Below are 13,668 nucleotides of genomic sequence, written 5' to 3'. Positions count from 1 at the left end.
CTAGACATCATTCCCTTGAGAAGTCTTCACTGATTCCTTCAGCTTCAGTTAGATTTCCCTTGTGTGTGTTCCCATACCAGCTCTCTACCATTGTGTCCTCGCCTGCTTGAATCTCTGCCTATAAGCTCGGTAAGGGCAGGGACGTTGCTGCCTTCTGCTTCATTGTACCTCAGAACCTGCATGATAGCTGGCAAATAACATGAAGCTGTGAATCTAGACCATCGGGCACATGGTCCCTGGTAGGTAATACTGTCTTCTGGTGTTCATTTAAGTTTTATCCCCTGTGTCCTTTGACTTTCACACTTGAGCCACTGAACTCCACTCTTGTCTTCTAAGTGTTCCTTTTCCCCAGAAGGCCTGCTGCAGCAATCGTTTCTTCTTCCTCCATACCTGATTCCTGAGCATTGGCCCCATGAAGCCTCATGGGTACAGTAAGAGCCACAGTAATTAGCTTTGGTCAGGAAAGGGTACCATCCTGGAGTAGGTAGACTGAATCCATCTGTGTATCCAAATTCACCAGGTGCCTTGCTGTGTGATATGAAGAAAGTAAGCCCCTTGGTCTCTCTGCATTTGACCAAGGGATAGTTCTTGGTGGTATTCTTTTGTGTACGAGAGAAAGGGATAGCTCTTTCCTAAGTGACGGGTATGAAAAGGAGACTAGCTCCATGTGGTTTTTGTATGCACCATTTTTGAAGACTTTTGGGGTCATTTGTTTGGTAAAGTCAGAGTTACTGAAAAAGAGTTGATAGCTTTATGGTTATAAGAAATTTTTCTCAGACTAGCATCTTCTTAGGGAACTCCCTCTTTTCCTATTATTCTCAGTTCTTGTGGTCCGGGTGGGACTCTCTCCATCTCCTGGCTACAAGGCATTTACACCTGGCCAATCACGGCATTATCCCTGGTTATGTGACCCAATACAAACCAGTCAGAGCCTTCCCAGCACTTCTGCTGGAACCACTGGGACAGAAGCACTATCTTTTTTTACTAAAATTAGTTTTGTGAGAATGGTGTAAGTCCACAGCTATTAGTGGTCATCTTTGCCACCATGCAGATTAATCTGCTTAGTAGGAATCCATTACTGAGGAAAGTAGAAACAAGAAATGGAGAGAGAAACAGAGTCCCTGAGACTTAGAGCCCCTGGATTTATGCCTGAAGATTACATTCCTTTTTTTTTTTTTTTTTTTGGCTTAGACAAGTTTGAAATGGATTTTTATCATTTTCAATCACAAGAATGCTGACTAATATAAAGGAGGTTTTCTATAAAAAGGACATGACACATGACAAAGCAAAATGTGTCAATTAGTAAACAGATAATTAGGCTAATTCAAAAAAAGAGACTATTTACAAAAGTGTGCATGGGGTTTAAAGAAATCTGGGGCCAGTTGCTTGGGGAGCTTTTATCACCTCTAGATCACAAGAGAGAAGGGAGGGAACAGTTGACAGAAACCTGGATGGAGAGGGTTTGCAGGGAAGCTGTCCTCAGGATGAGTGGTGCGTCTGTTGAGGGATGCTCAGCCCAAGTGAGGGAGCCACAGAATGCATATCCTGACCCCACTCTCCTCCTTTGCTGTGTTTCTTAGCTGGGAAGCAAAGGAGGCAGGAACAGTCCTTCATCAGAGATCTGAGTAGAGATAATGGTGAACAGATCTTACAGCCCATGTGTAAACCTGCAAAAGGGCCAGGGGAACAACTGGCCTAAGTATGAAGCTCTTACACACAGAGAAGATGGAAACAGTGCAGCAAAATCATGAAAAAGTGTGTGGGGCTAGTTGATGAGTAATTAGTATGCAATATTTGTGGATATTTTGTTGGTTTGTCTGGTTGAGTAAAAAAATATATCTATAGTGTGAACACTTGGAAGCATAGCCCCTTCTTGCATAAAATCTTGCAAGGTGAAACATGTTAGTTATGGTTTTACCAATGAGGAAAAATCAAAGTACATATGTGAATTTACTTCCTCTCCTCCTTTTTCTTAACCAGGCAAGTATGCTGAGATTTGTGTTCTAAAATATGGAGAATAAATAATGATAATGTTTAACATCAGCTGAAGTCTTCTTAGGCACTTTCTTTTACAAGCTTTACACATCACAGGGCAGATACTTTTATTTTTCCCTATTTTTCAAGTTGAATAATCTCAGTGGAGTTATAAAACTTGACAGACATCAGTGGTGGAGGTATATGACAAGGAGTCTGAGCTGGTGACCTCTGTTATTTCTTTAAGCTCTGTGGGCAGAGGGCTCTGGCTAGCTCATCTTCCATGTTTTCCAGAAACTAGTTGTGAATTATTCTCCTAGACACACATAAGCACCTTGAGAAACTTGCTAATGGTGGGTTCCAGAAGAGGAGATCCCTTTAGAATCCATAAAGCATACTTATGTCAAGATCATGGCCCATTATATGATGCCATCTCATGACACCATGCCTGACTGACATGCCAGTGGAAAAGGCCCTCTGTAGTCCCTCTCCATTAGAGACCTAATAAAGGGAATCTGTACTGTAGAGCATTTACAGTACCTTGTGACACTGAGTCTTTCAATAAAATAAAGTGATTATAAATTAAGTGGAACTGTTGCATCCTTACAGGGAATACACACACACACACACACACTCGACCTGGTTGATAAATCAGTGTAGGATCTATTCAAGCATCACAGGGAAGGATGAATACAGAGGATTTAAATGTGTTGAGACACAGCGAGGTGAACAGTGAGCAGAGGTCCACTTTTTCCTGCTCCTGCCTGTGGCATTCAGAAATGCTGCTGAAATATGGTTCTTTTGACAGCTAATTGAAGTCGTGCTCATCAACAGCATTGCCTATGGAATTAAAATGTGAAGCTAGAAGCTGGCAGTAAGAAGCCTACTATTTGGAACTTTGAGGGAGAGTTTGATTTTTACCCTCTCGTCAGATGTATGCATTTACATTTCAACTTCTGGGAAGAGTAGGCATTTTGCTACTTGCTAGTGCAGATACTAAAACATTGGTGAGCATTCCAGAGAGACCACAGGATGGGATGAAGAAAGTTCTCTACCAGGAACAAAGAGATTTGGAATCCAACCATGTGTCAGCCGCACAATTTCCTGACCCGGGCCAGCCACCGACTGTCAGTCCTCAATTTCCTTGTCTGTGAAATGGAGATAATTGTAGCTGCCCAGTTCTCCACTGTCAGGGGCTGCACTGGAAATGGAGTGAGGTGATGACTGAGAAAATACTTTGAAAAGACAGGGTGGGACACAAGGTATTATACCTGCTACTCAACCCTGATTTCAGAGAGTAAAATGTTTGAGTAAAATGTTTGAGTAAAATGTTGCCAGCATTGGGGAGCACGATGGAGGCTGGTGATTGAGCAGGCTGGGGCTCTTAGCTGGGCTCTGGGATGGTCCTGGCTGAGCTGTAATTTTCTCTAAACCTCAGTCTCTTTATCAGTAAGAACAGAGTTCATAGGCTTGTGTTAAGAATTTAATAATAACAATAAAGTCTAAATTACTACACTTGCTATATACAAGCTTAAAAACGTAAACAGTCAACAAGTCACTCAGTCTTATTACATTATAGCTTCTGGGTTTCATGTCATGCCTCTCCCTACCCCAAGATTATAAAACCTAAAAATAAAGTTCCTTTCATTACTTGCATGGTTTTTGTGCATTTCGCTCATTAAACCATTCTAGGGCTCAGTTTTGTTTATGGTGTCAGGCATATGATCTAAATTTAACTTTCCTCAAGTGGATGGCAAATTGTTACATGTATTTCTTTACTGTACTGATTTGAAATTTCATCTTTATCATATGTCAAATTCCCACATGGATCTGTTTCTGGACTGCTGATTCTATTCCATTGATCCTTTTTGTTGCTTTCAGTGCCAATACCACACTGTAGGAATTATCATAACTATAATACATTGGACAGGTTCAGTCTCATTATTTTTTTTATTTTCCTTCTGGAATACTGCCATATTTTCTTTTCCAGAGGAATGACAACATTTTGCCTTTTTCCTGGGGCATACATCTCAGCATGCCATGAACTATCATTGTCCATAAAGTTGGCTTGGGTCCTGCTGTCTGCAAGCTCATCATAGGATGTACCTCACTCACACATCTCCACAAATGTATAAATGAGGTTTGGAAACTGCTTGAATGGAAAATACTCCTTGTAATAGCAGGCAGCTCCTGCCTCTTCTACAGAGAAGATTGTGTTTCTGGTCAAGTTTGCTGTCATGTGCTGGATTTTCAGCAACTCTCCTTTTTGAAATCTGGCTCTTTTCATGGTGCCATTAGCCTGCCCACCATCACCTGTCAGGCTAGGTGCTAGAGACCTAGACTGGGTTCTTGTCAATGCTATTCATGCATCTTGCTATATTCCCTGGTTTTTGCATCTACCTTCTGTCCCTGGCTCTGTGTAATACAAAATAGCAAGTGTTGGGCTAGTCACAGGGATTTGTAATTTCCATTTAGTGACTTACTTAATTAAGACCTGAGAAATGAGTCTGAACTTTCTCATTCTGAGTTGTTTAAAACAACAACATAACAACCACCAAAACTCTTCCATTAGAAATGAAAATTTAAAAAAAAACACTAATTATATGGCTTCCTCTGACCTCTCCTAAAAATATTTTTTGTATACATTGAATTATAGTCAGTTTACAAGGTTGTGTCAATTTCTGGTATACAGCATAATGCTTCAGTCATATATGAACATACATATATTCATTTTCAAGTTCTTTTTCACCATAAGTTGCTATAAGATATTGAATGTAGTTCCCTATGCTATACAGTGTAAACTTGTAGTTTATTTTATGTGTATTAGTATCCACAAATCTTGAATTCTCAATTTATCCCTTCCCAAACTCTTTCCCTGATAACCATAAATTTGTTTTCTATGTCTACGAGTCTATTTCTGTATTGTAATAAGTTCACTTGTGTGTGTGTGTGTGTGTGTGTGTGTGTGGTGTTTTTTTTTTTAGATTCCACATATGAGGGATATCATATGGTATTTTTCTTTCTTTTTCTGGCTTACTTCACTTAGAATGACACTCTCCAGGGCCATACATGTTGCTACAAATAGAATTATTTTATCATTTTTTATGACTGAATAGTATTCCAGTGTGTAAATATACCACAGCTTCCTTATGCAGTTGTCTATTGATGGACACTTAAGTTGTTTCTATGTCTTGGCTATTGTAAATAGTGCTGCTATGAACATTGGAATGCATATATCTTTTTGAATTAAGGTTCCCTCTGGATATATGCCCAGCAGTGGGCTTGCTGGGTCATACGGTAAGTCTATTTTTAGTCTTTTGAGGAATCTCCATACTGTTTTCCATAATGGCTGCACTAAACTACATTCCTACCAACAGTGTAGGAGGGTTCCCTTTTTTGCACACCCTCTCCAGCATTTATCAATTGCAGAATTTTGAATGATGGACATTCTGACTGCTGTGAGGTGACAGCTCATTGTAGTTTTGCTTTGCATGTCTGTCAATTAGTGATACTGAGCATTTTTTCATGTGCCTAATGGTCATTTGTATGTCTTCATTGGAGGATTGCTTGTTTAGATCTTCTGTCCCTTTTGGATGGATTGTTTGTTTTTTTTCTAATTAAGTTGTATGAGCTGTTTATACATTTTAGAAAATAAGCCCTTCTTAGTCTCATCTTTTGCAAATATTTTATCCCATTCCATAGGTTGTCATTTTGTCTTGCTTATGATTTCCTTTGCTGTGCAAAAGCTTATAAATTTAATTAGGTCCCATTTGTTTATTTTTGCTTTTATTTCAATTGCTGGGGTAGACTGACCTAGGAAAACATTGCTTTATTGAGATTTATGTCAGATAATGCTTTGCCTATGTTTTCTTCTGAGAAGTTTATAGTGTCTTGTCTTGTGCTTAAGTCTTTAAGTCATTTTGAGTTTATTTTTGCGTATGGTGTGAGGGAGTGTTCTAACTTCATGGAATTACATGCAGCTGTCCAGTTCTTCAACACCATTTGCTAAAGAGACTGTCTTTACTTCATTGTAAGTTCTTGGCTCCTTTGTCAAAGATTAACTGACCAAAAGTTTGTGGGTTCATTTCAAGGCTCCCTATTCTGTTTCATTGAGCCATATGTCTGTTTTTGTACCAATAACATGCTGTTTTGATTACTGTAGCTCTGTAATATTGTTGGAAGTCTGGGAGGGTTATTCCTCCAGCACCATTCTTTTTCTTCAGTAATGCTTCGGTAATTCTGGGTCTTTTGTGATTCCATACACATTTCAGTATGATTTGTTCTAGTTCTGTGAAAAGTGTCCTGGGTAGTTTGATATAAATCACATTAAATCTATAGATTGCTTTGGGTAGTATGGCCATTTTAACAATATTAATTCTTCCAATCCAAGAACATGGGATATCTTTCCATTTCTTTAAGTCATCTTCAATTTCCTTAACCAATGTTTTATAGTTCTCTGCATACAAGTCTTTCATTTCTTTGGTCAGATTTATTCCTAATTATTTCATTTTTTTGGATGCAATTTTAAATGGGATTGCTTCTTTACTTTCATTTTCTGATACTTCTTTGTTAGTGTAAAGAAATGCAACTGGTTTTTGTATGTTAATCTTGTATCTTGCTACCTTGCCGAATTCTTTTATTAGCTCTAATCATTTTTGTGTGGAATTTTTAGGATTTTCTGTATATAGTATCATGTCATCCACGTTGGTGAGAGTGGGCATTCTTGTCTTGTTCTAGATTTTAGTGGGAAGGCTTTCAGCTTTTCACAATTGAGTATTATGCTGGCTGTAGGTTGGTCAAAAATAGCTTTTATTATGTTGAGATATGTTCCCTCTATACCCTGTTTAGTTAGAGATTTTATCATAGATGGGTGTTTAATTTTATCAAATGCTTTTTCTGCTTCTGTTGAGATGATCATGTGGTTTTTGTCCTTTCTCTTGTTGATCTGGTGTATCATATTGACTGATTTGTGTATGTTGAAACATCCTTGTGTCCCTGGGAAGACCCCAGCTTGATCATGGTGTATGACCTTTTTTTTGTGTTTTTGGATTCTGTTTGCTAATATTTTGTTGAGGATTTTTACATCTATGTTCATCAGTGATATTGGTCTGTAGTTTTCTTTTTTGGTAGTGTCTTTGCCTGGTTTTGGTATCAGGATGATGGTGGCTTCACAGAATGAGTTTGGTAGTATTCCCTCCTCTTCAATCTTTTGGAAGAATTTGAGAAGGATTGGTATGAGCTCTTCTTTGTATGTTTGATAGAATTCCCCAGTGAAGCCATCTGGTCCTGGACGTTTGTTTGTTGAGAGTTTTTTGTTTGTTTGTTTGTTTGTTTGTTTGTTTTGCTGATTCTATTTCACTTCTAGTTATTGGTCTGTTCAAATGATCTATTTCTTCTTGATTCAATTTTGATGGACTGTATGTTTCTGGAAACTTATCCATTTCTTCTAAGTTGTCCAATTTATTGCCATATAGTTGCTCATATTATTCTCTTATGATTTTTAGTATTTCTATGGTTTTGGTTGTAATCTCTCCATTTCCCTTTCTTATCTTATTTATTTGTGTTCTCTCTATTTTCTTCTTGGTGAGACTGGGCAAAGGTTTATCAATTTTGTTTACTCTTTCAAAAAACCAGCTCTCGGTTTGATTGATTTGTTTCTATTTAACAACAAAATCTCTGTTGTATTTATTTCTTTCCTGATATTTATTATTTCCTTCCTTCTGCTGACTTTTTGTTTTGTTTGCTTTTCTTTTTCTAATTCCTTTATGTGGTAGGTTAGGTGGTTTGCTTGAGATTGTTCTTTTTTTTATTATTGTGTTATTTAATTATTTTATTTTGGCAGGTGGGAGGGGGGTTTATTTTTAGAGGAGGTACTGGGGATTGAACCCAGGACCTCATGCATGGTAAGCATGTGCTCTACCTCTTGAGCTATACCCTCCCCCTGAAATTGTTCCTTTTTTGAGGAAGGCCTGTATCACTCTGAATTTCCTTCTTACAACTGCTTTTGCTGCATCCCATTGATTTTGTGTGGTTGTGTTTTCATTTTCATTTGTTTCAAAGTGTTTCATAATTTCTCTTTGATTTCATCATTGACCCATTTTTTTTTTTTCTTGGAAGCATGTTGTTTATTTTCCATGCTGTCATTTTTTTTTCTCCTTTGTCTTTCTGTGATTGATTTCTAGTTTCATGCCATTGTGGTCAGGAAAGATGCTTGAAATAATTTCTATCCTCTTACAGTTGTTGAGGCTTCTTTTGTGCCCAAGGATGTGGTCTATCCTAGAGAATGTTCCATGAGCACTTAAAAATAATGTGCATTCTGTTTTGGGGATGTAATGTCCTAAAAATATCAACCAAGTCCAACTGTTCTATTATGTAGCTTAGTATATCCATTGTCTTATTGATTTCCTGTCTGGAAGATCTGTCCAATGATGGTAGTGGGGTATTAAAGTCTCCTACTATTAATGTATTTCCATCAATTTCTCCCTTTATATCTGTTAGTATTTGTCTTATATATTGAAGTGTTCCTATATTGTGTGCATATATGTTAAAAAGTGTAATATCTTCATCTTGTATTGCTCCTTTGATCATTATATAATGTTTTTCTTTATCTTTGTTCATAGCCTTTGTTTTAAAGTGTACATTGTCTAAAATCAGTATTGCTAGTCCTGCTTTCTTGTCATGTGCATTTGCATGAAATATTTTTTCCAAATCTCTCACTTTCAATCTATGTGTACCCTTCACTCTAAAGTGGGTCTCTTGTAGGCAGCATATTGTAGGCTTTTATTATCCAATCTGCTACTCTATGTCTTTTGATTGGAACAGATTAATCCATTGACACTTATAGTAATTATTGGTAGATGTGTGTTTATTGCCATTTTGAACTTTGTTTTCCAGTTGATCTGGTATTTCTTTGTTTCTTTCTTTTCCTTTTTGGTTGTGTGTGTGTGTGTGTGTGGCTTGATAATTTTCTTTTGTATTAGCTTGGTTTCCTTTTGGTTTTTGTGACTCAATTGTATGCTTTTGATTTGTGGTTACCCTGTTTTTCAAGTATGTTAACCCTTTTTTGTATCTGTTGGCTTTAGACTGGTAGTCACATAGGCTCAAACATGCTAAAAAGAACGAATGGGGGAAAAAAAGAAAGAAAAAAGAAGAAAGTGAAAAAAATTCTATTTTCTTGCTCCTTTCTCCCACCTTTTATGATTTTGATATTTATTCATTCACTTATTTATTATTTACATCTTCATGTTTATTTTCTTGCAACTCATTGTAGTTATCACATTTCCAATTATGGTTTTCTCATTTATATAGCTTCCTGCTTCTTTTCTATTTAGAGTAGATCTTTCAATATTTCTTTTAGTATAGGTTTAGTATTGCTGAATTATTTTAGTCTGTGAAATGTTTAGTCTCTCCTTCTACTCTAAAGGATAGACTTGCTGAATAGAGTATCCTAGGTTGCAGCTTTTTCTCACTCAGGATTTTTAATATATCTTCCATTCCCTTCTGGCCAGCAGTATTTGTGTAGAGAAATCAGCTGAAAGCCTTATGGGGTTTCCTTTGTAACTCTTTGTTTTTCTCTTGTTGCTTTATAATAACTTCTTTATCTTTAACTTTGGTCGTCTTAATTGTCATATGTCTTTGTGTAGGTCTGTTTGGATTCTTCTTGTTTGGGACCTTCTGTGCTTCCTGTACTTGGGTGTCTGTTTCCTCCTCCTTTAGGTTTGGTAAGTTTTTAGTCATGATTTCTTCAAATACATTTTCAATCCCCTTTTCCCTTTCTCCTCCTTCTGAGACCCCTATTATGCATAGGTTAGCACACTTTATATTATCCTGTAGTTCCCTTACATTGCTTTGTTGTAATGGCTGTTCTTAGTGTGGACAATTGCCACATATTTCTTCCATGAATGTTTGCTATTATCCCTTTGATTGGGGGTGTGGTTGGTGTTGTGGTGTTCAGCATGTGTTCTGATTGTTGTTGTTGAGCAGGGCCTCCTTTTTTTTTTCTGTGGTTGTCACAGCCTTGACAGGGACCTGGTCTACTCCCCTGTTGCTGGAATAGAGGCTTCTAATCCCATTTCTGAGCTGTGGTATTTAGTAGACAGTGTTGGAGTGCTTCAGCTGGGAAGAAAAGTAGACAGGATATGTCCACTGAGAAATGCCCTCTGGAGTTATCTGTCACTTGTTATGTGGGCTTCCAAAGTACTCTTTGTTGTAGCTGCCTTTGTCCCCACCTTAGTTGCAGAAATGTGGCCACCTGCTCTAGTGTCCCGCAGGTTCTGAACCCCAGGAATCACCAGTGCAGATCTGCCAATGTCAGGCACTAGGGCCCACTGTAGCAAGTGTGCAGTCACACACCTGAATCTGTGGTGCACCACAGGGTCAGCACAGACCTCAGCCCTGCCCCCACATATGGTAGGGTACTCTGGTCTGTTGTAAATATCCATATTTGCCCCCACCATGAGCCAAAACTCCACTTACTGCCTGTTTGTCCCAGAGATGTTGGTCCACAAAGGTTCCAGAGAGCAAATCTGCCCTCTCAGCCTGGGGCTGTTAACAAATCTCAGTCCTACCTGTGAAGTTGTAGGGCCTCTGTGTATGGATTTAGCTTTCAACTCCACCTCTGTGCGGCAGTGATGGCTATGATCAAGCTCCACCTCTCTTCTCTTGAGAACACAACAATGGAACCAAGTGGAGAAAGTGGTACACTGTGCAATGGCACAGCTAAATTGCACCCCTCCTCCATACACACACCAACAGTGGTTCTTTCTTATGGGGATCCCAGGCATTTCTGTTCCACACACACCACCAGCCAGAGCTCACACTGCCCTCCAGCCCCCTGAGGCTGCCTCCATGCAGTGGGCCCCAGCTCTCTGCCTGGCCATCTCATCGATCTCCAGCAGCCAGTCTAGGCTTGTCCCTGTTGGCTCGCATCTAGGGGCAGGGACTGCAGGGACACTTTGTGTCAGTTTACCTTAACTCTGTCAGCCAAGCGGTTACCACTTTCCTCTTTGAGCCTCAGAAGCTCTGTTTCTTTCCCTGCTGACCTCTCAGCTGGAGGGGGGCATCCCAGCATGCAGATGCCTTTCTTCTTATGCCACTCTTTCCCTACACTGATTTTTTCTTTTTTCTTTTTTTCTTACCAGATTTTGTGAGAATCCTCCTGTATTTCAAAGTGAGGGACATTCTTCCAGAGTTCAGTAGGGGTTCTGTGCAATTCAGTGGGTTTAGAGATATAATTCTTCGTGTATTTGTGGGAGAGTGTAAGCTGTGAGTCTCTCTACTCTGCCATCTTCACTCAACCCTAACAAATATTTCTGGTAGTGAATCTTTTGTGGTAAACTGCCAGGCTTGTGAGATGAAAAAGACTTTACAGGCTGCACTGGGTCTGGGGTTGTCTCTACCAATCCCAACTTATAAATGGAGTGCCCTTGACCACTTGATTTCAAATATTGATGAGCTAGTCCCTAATAATACTGGGCCTCTTCACATCAATTACATATTTCTCTGAGTATGTAACTTTTACTGGGTGGACGCTAAGGTCAAGATGATTGTAGACCATTGAGTTGGCCTTGTGGGTCTAAATTCCAGCTCCTGGAATATAATTAGGTAGCAGATACACTCAAAACTTTCAAAAGGTGGCACTTTGTTCTCTTTGTCATTTCTACTAAGTTCAGATCTTCAAAAATTATGCCTTCAGAAAGTGACATCAACAAGATGGCAGAGTAGGAGATACTAGACTTTGTCCCCCAACAACAAAAACTAAATTAGACAGTTATCCATGAATGAAATTAACCCTGAGAGGGTTCAAGAGTCCTATTAAGAACCTATAGCAAAATAAATAAATAAAAATTTAAAAGATAAAAAAAACAACTTATTGCAAGACAATGGAGTTTAAAAAATGAAGAATAAACACACAGAAAAATATTGCTAGGGAGATCAGCTTAGAAGAGATGTCTGAAGACAGCTAGGAATGAAGATGACAGGTGGGGGCCTTAGCCATCTTGGTCCCCAGTGGCCTACTCTGCAGAGGACCCCTGGCAGACCCCCTCAACAGCCCTTACCATAGCCTTGAAGTCATGTAGCTTTCACCGCAGAAAACCGTCATGTTCACTGCTGTGAAACCCAGTGACTGTGCCACATGTACCCTCACTTAAGATCCCAGCTTCGTATCCTGGCTTTGTGACTGTTCTACATGCATCTAGACTGTGGCCCCACAGTTGCTCCTTGAGCACTTGCATCTCAGGCACCAGAGCCAACACAGTTGTAGGCTCACTGGTGCTGCAGACCCCAGGACTGCTGTCATCCTGCATGTGCCTGTGCCCCAGATGCTAGCTCCATGGGTTCCTGGCACACATCAGCATGTCTCACACATAACTTCCTCTGTGGGCTAGCCAGTGCCCTGGACTTTGGAGCTACTGTTGCTCCTGAGTGCTTGTGCCATGGTCCCAGGTTCTATGGCTGTTTCAAATGCACCTATGCATCAGTACACAAGTGCCACCAACACTTCAAGGGTGTCCACCAGCTGGATCTGGTTCCAAAAGGTATACCCTCAGCCACAACATCCCCCATGGGTGAAACACAGATTAAGTGGTCCCCAGCAGCCTTTGCCATTGAAGCTCCAAAGCCCATGCTTCTGCTTCAGACTTCTGTAGCCTTGTCCATTGAGGATGCCTGAGAATTTTGCCAATGCTAACCTCAGCTGTCAGAGCTACATGGCCAGAAAACAATTAACAAATTGGCAACAATAAGTCCTTACATATCAATAATTAATTTAAATGTAAATGGACTACATTATCCAATTAAAAGATATATAGTGGCTGAATGGATAAAAATCAAGACCCAACTACATAATGCCTATGAGAGACTCACTTTAGCTTTAACAACACATGTGCTAAAAGGATGGGTATAAGATATTCCATGCAAATGGAAACCAAAAGAGAGCAGGGGTAGCTATATTTATTATCAGTCAAAATAAGTCAAAAACTGTAACAAGAAACAAAGAAAGTCACTACATATGATAAAGGGATCAACTCATCCAGATAATATAACACATATTGTAGTATAACCACTCAATATCAGAGCACATAAATACATTAAGAAAATATTAACAGATCTGAAGGCAGAAATAAATGACAACACAATAATAATAATAGGGGTTACTTCAATTTAAAAAAAGAGAATAAAAAGTACTTTAATAAAAAATAATAATGAGGGACTTTAATACCCTACATTCAACAATAGATAGATCATCTAGACAGAAAATTGATAAGGAAATATTAGACTTGAGATATACCTTAGGCCAAATGGACCTGACAGACATATATAGAATAGTCCATCCAGTAGCAGCTGAATATGCATTCTTCTCAAGCACACATGGAACATGCTTCAGGATAGATCACAAGTTAGGCCACAAAAATAAGTCTTAACAAATTTAAGAAGGTTGAAATCGTATCAAGCATATTTTCTGACCACAATGGTATGAAACTATAAGTTAGTAACACCAGGACAGCTGGAAAATTCACAAATATGTACAAATTAAATAGAATACTGCTAAACAATCAATGGGTCAAAAAAGAAATCAAAAGAAAATAAGAATGTATCTTGAGACAAAAAAAAAAAAAAAAAGGAAATACAATTTTCCAAAACTTACAGGATTCAGCAAATGCAGATCTAAGAGGGAATTTTAGGGCTACAAAT

At 38.9% G+C, this 13,668-nt stretch overlaps 1 non-coding gene across 1 annotated transcript; it reads right to left on the bottom strand.

Moving 5' to 3' along the window:
- Positions 1-7,839: 7,839 nt before the first annotated feature.
- Positions 7,840-7,913, bottom strand: TRNAG-ACC (transfer RNA glycine (anticodon ACC)). The gene has a single exon. It is a non-coding gene; the product is annotated as a tRNA-Gly (tRNA).
- Between the last annotated feature and the right edge of the window lie 5,755 nt (positions 7,914-13,668).

Source organism: Camelus bactrianus, chromosome 9, assembly GCF_048773025.1.
Source record: "Camelus bactrianus isolate YW-2024 breed Bactrian camel chromosome 9, ASM4877302v1, whole genome shotgun sequence".
Lineage (NCBI taxonomy): Eukaryota > Metazoa > Chordata > Mammalia > Artiodactyla > Camelidae > Camelus > Camelus bactrianus.
The sequence above is the reverse complement of the archived record's forward strand: the minus strand, read 5'-3'. Positions and strand labels throughout refer to the sequence as shown.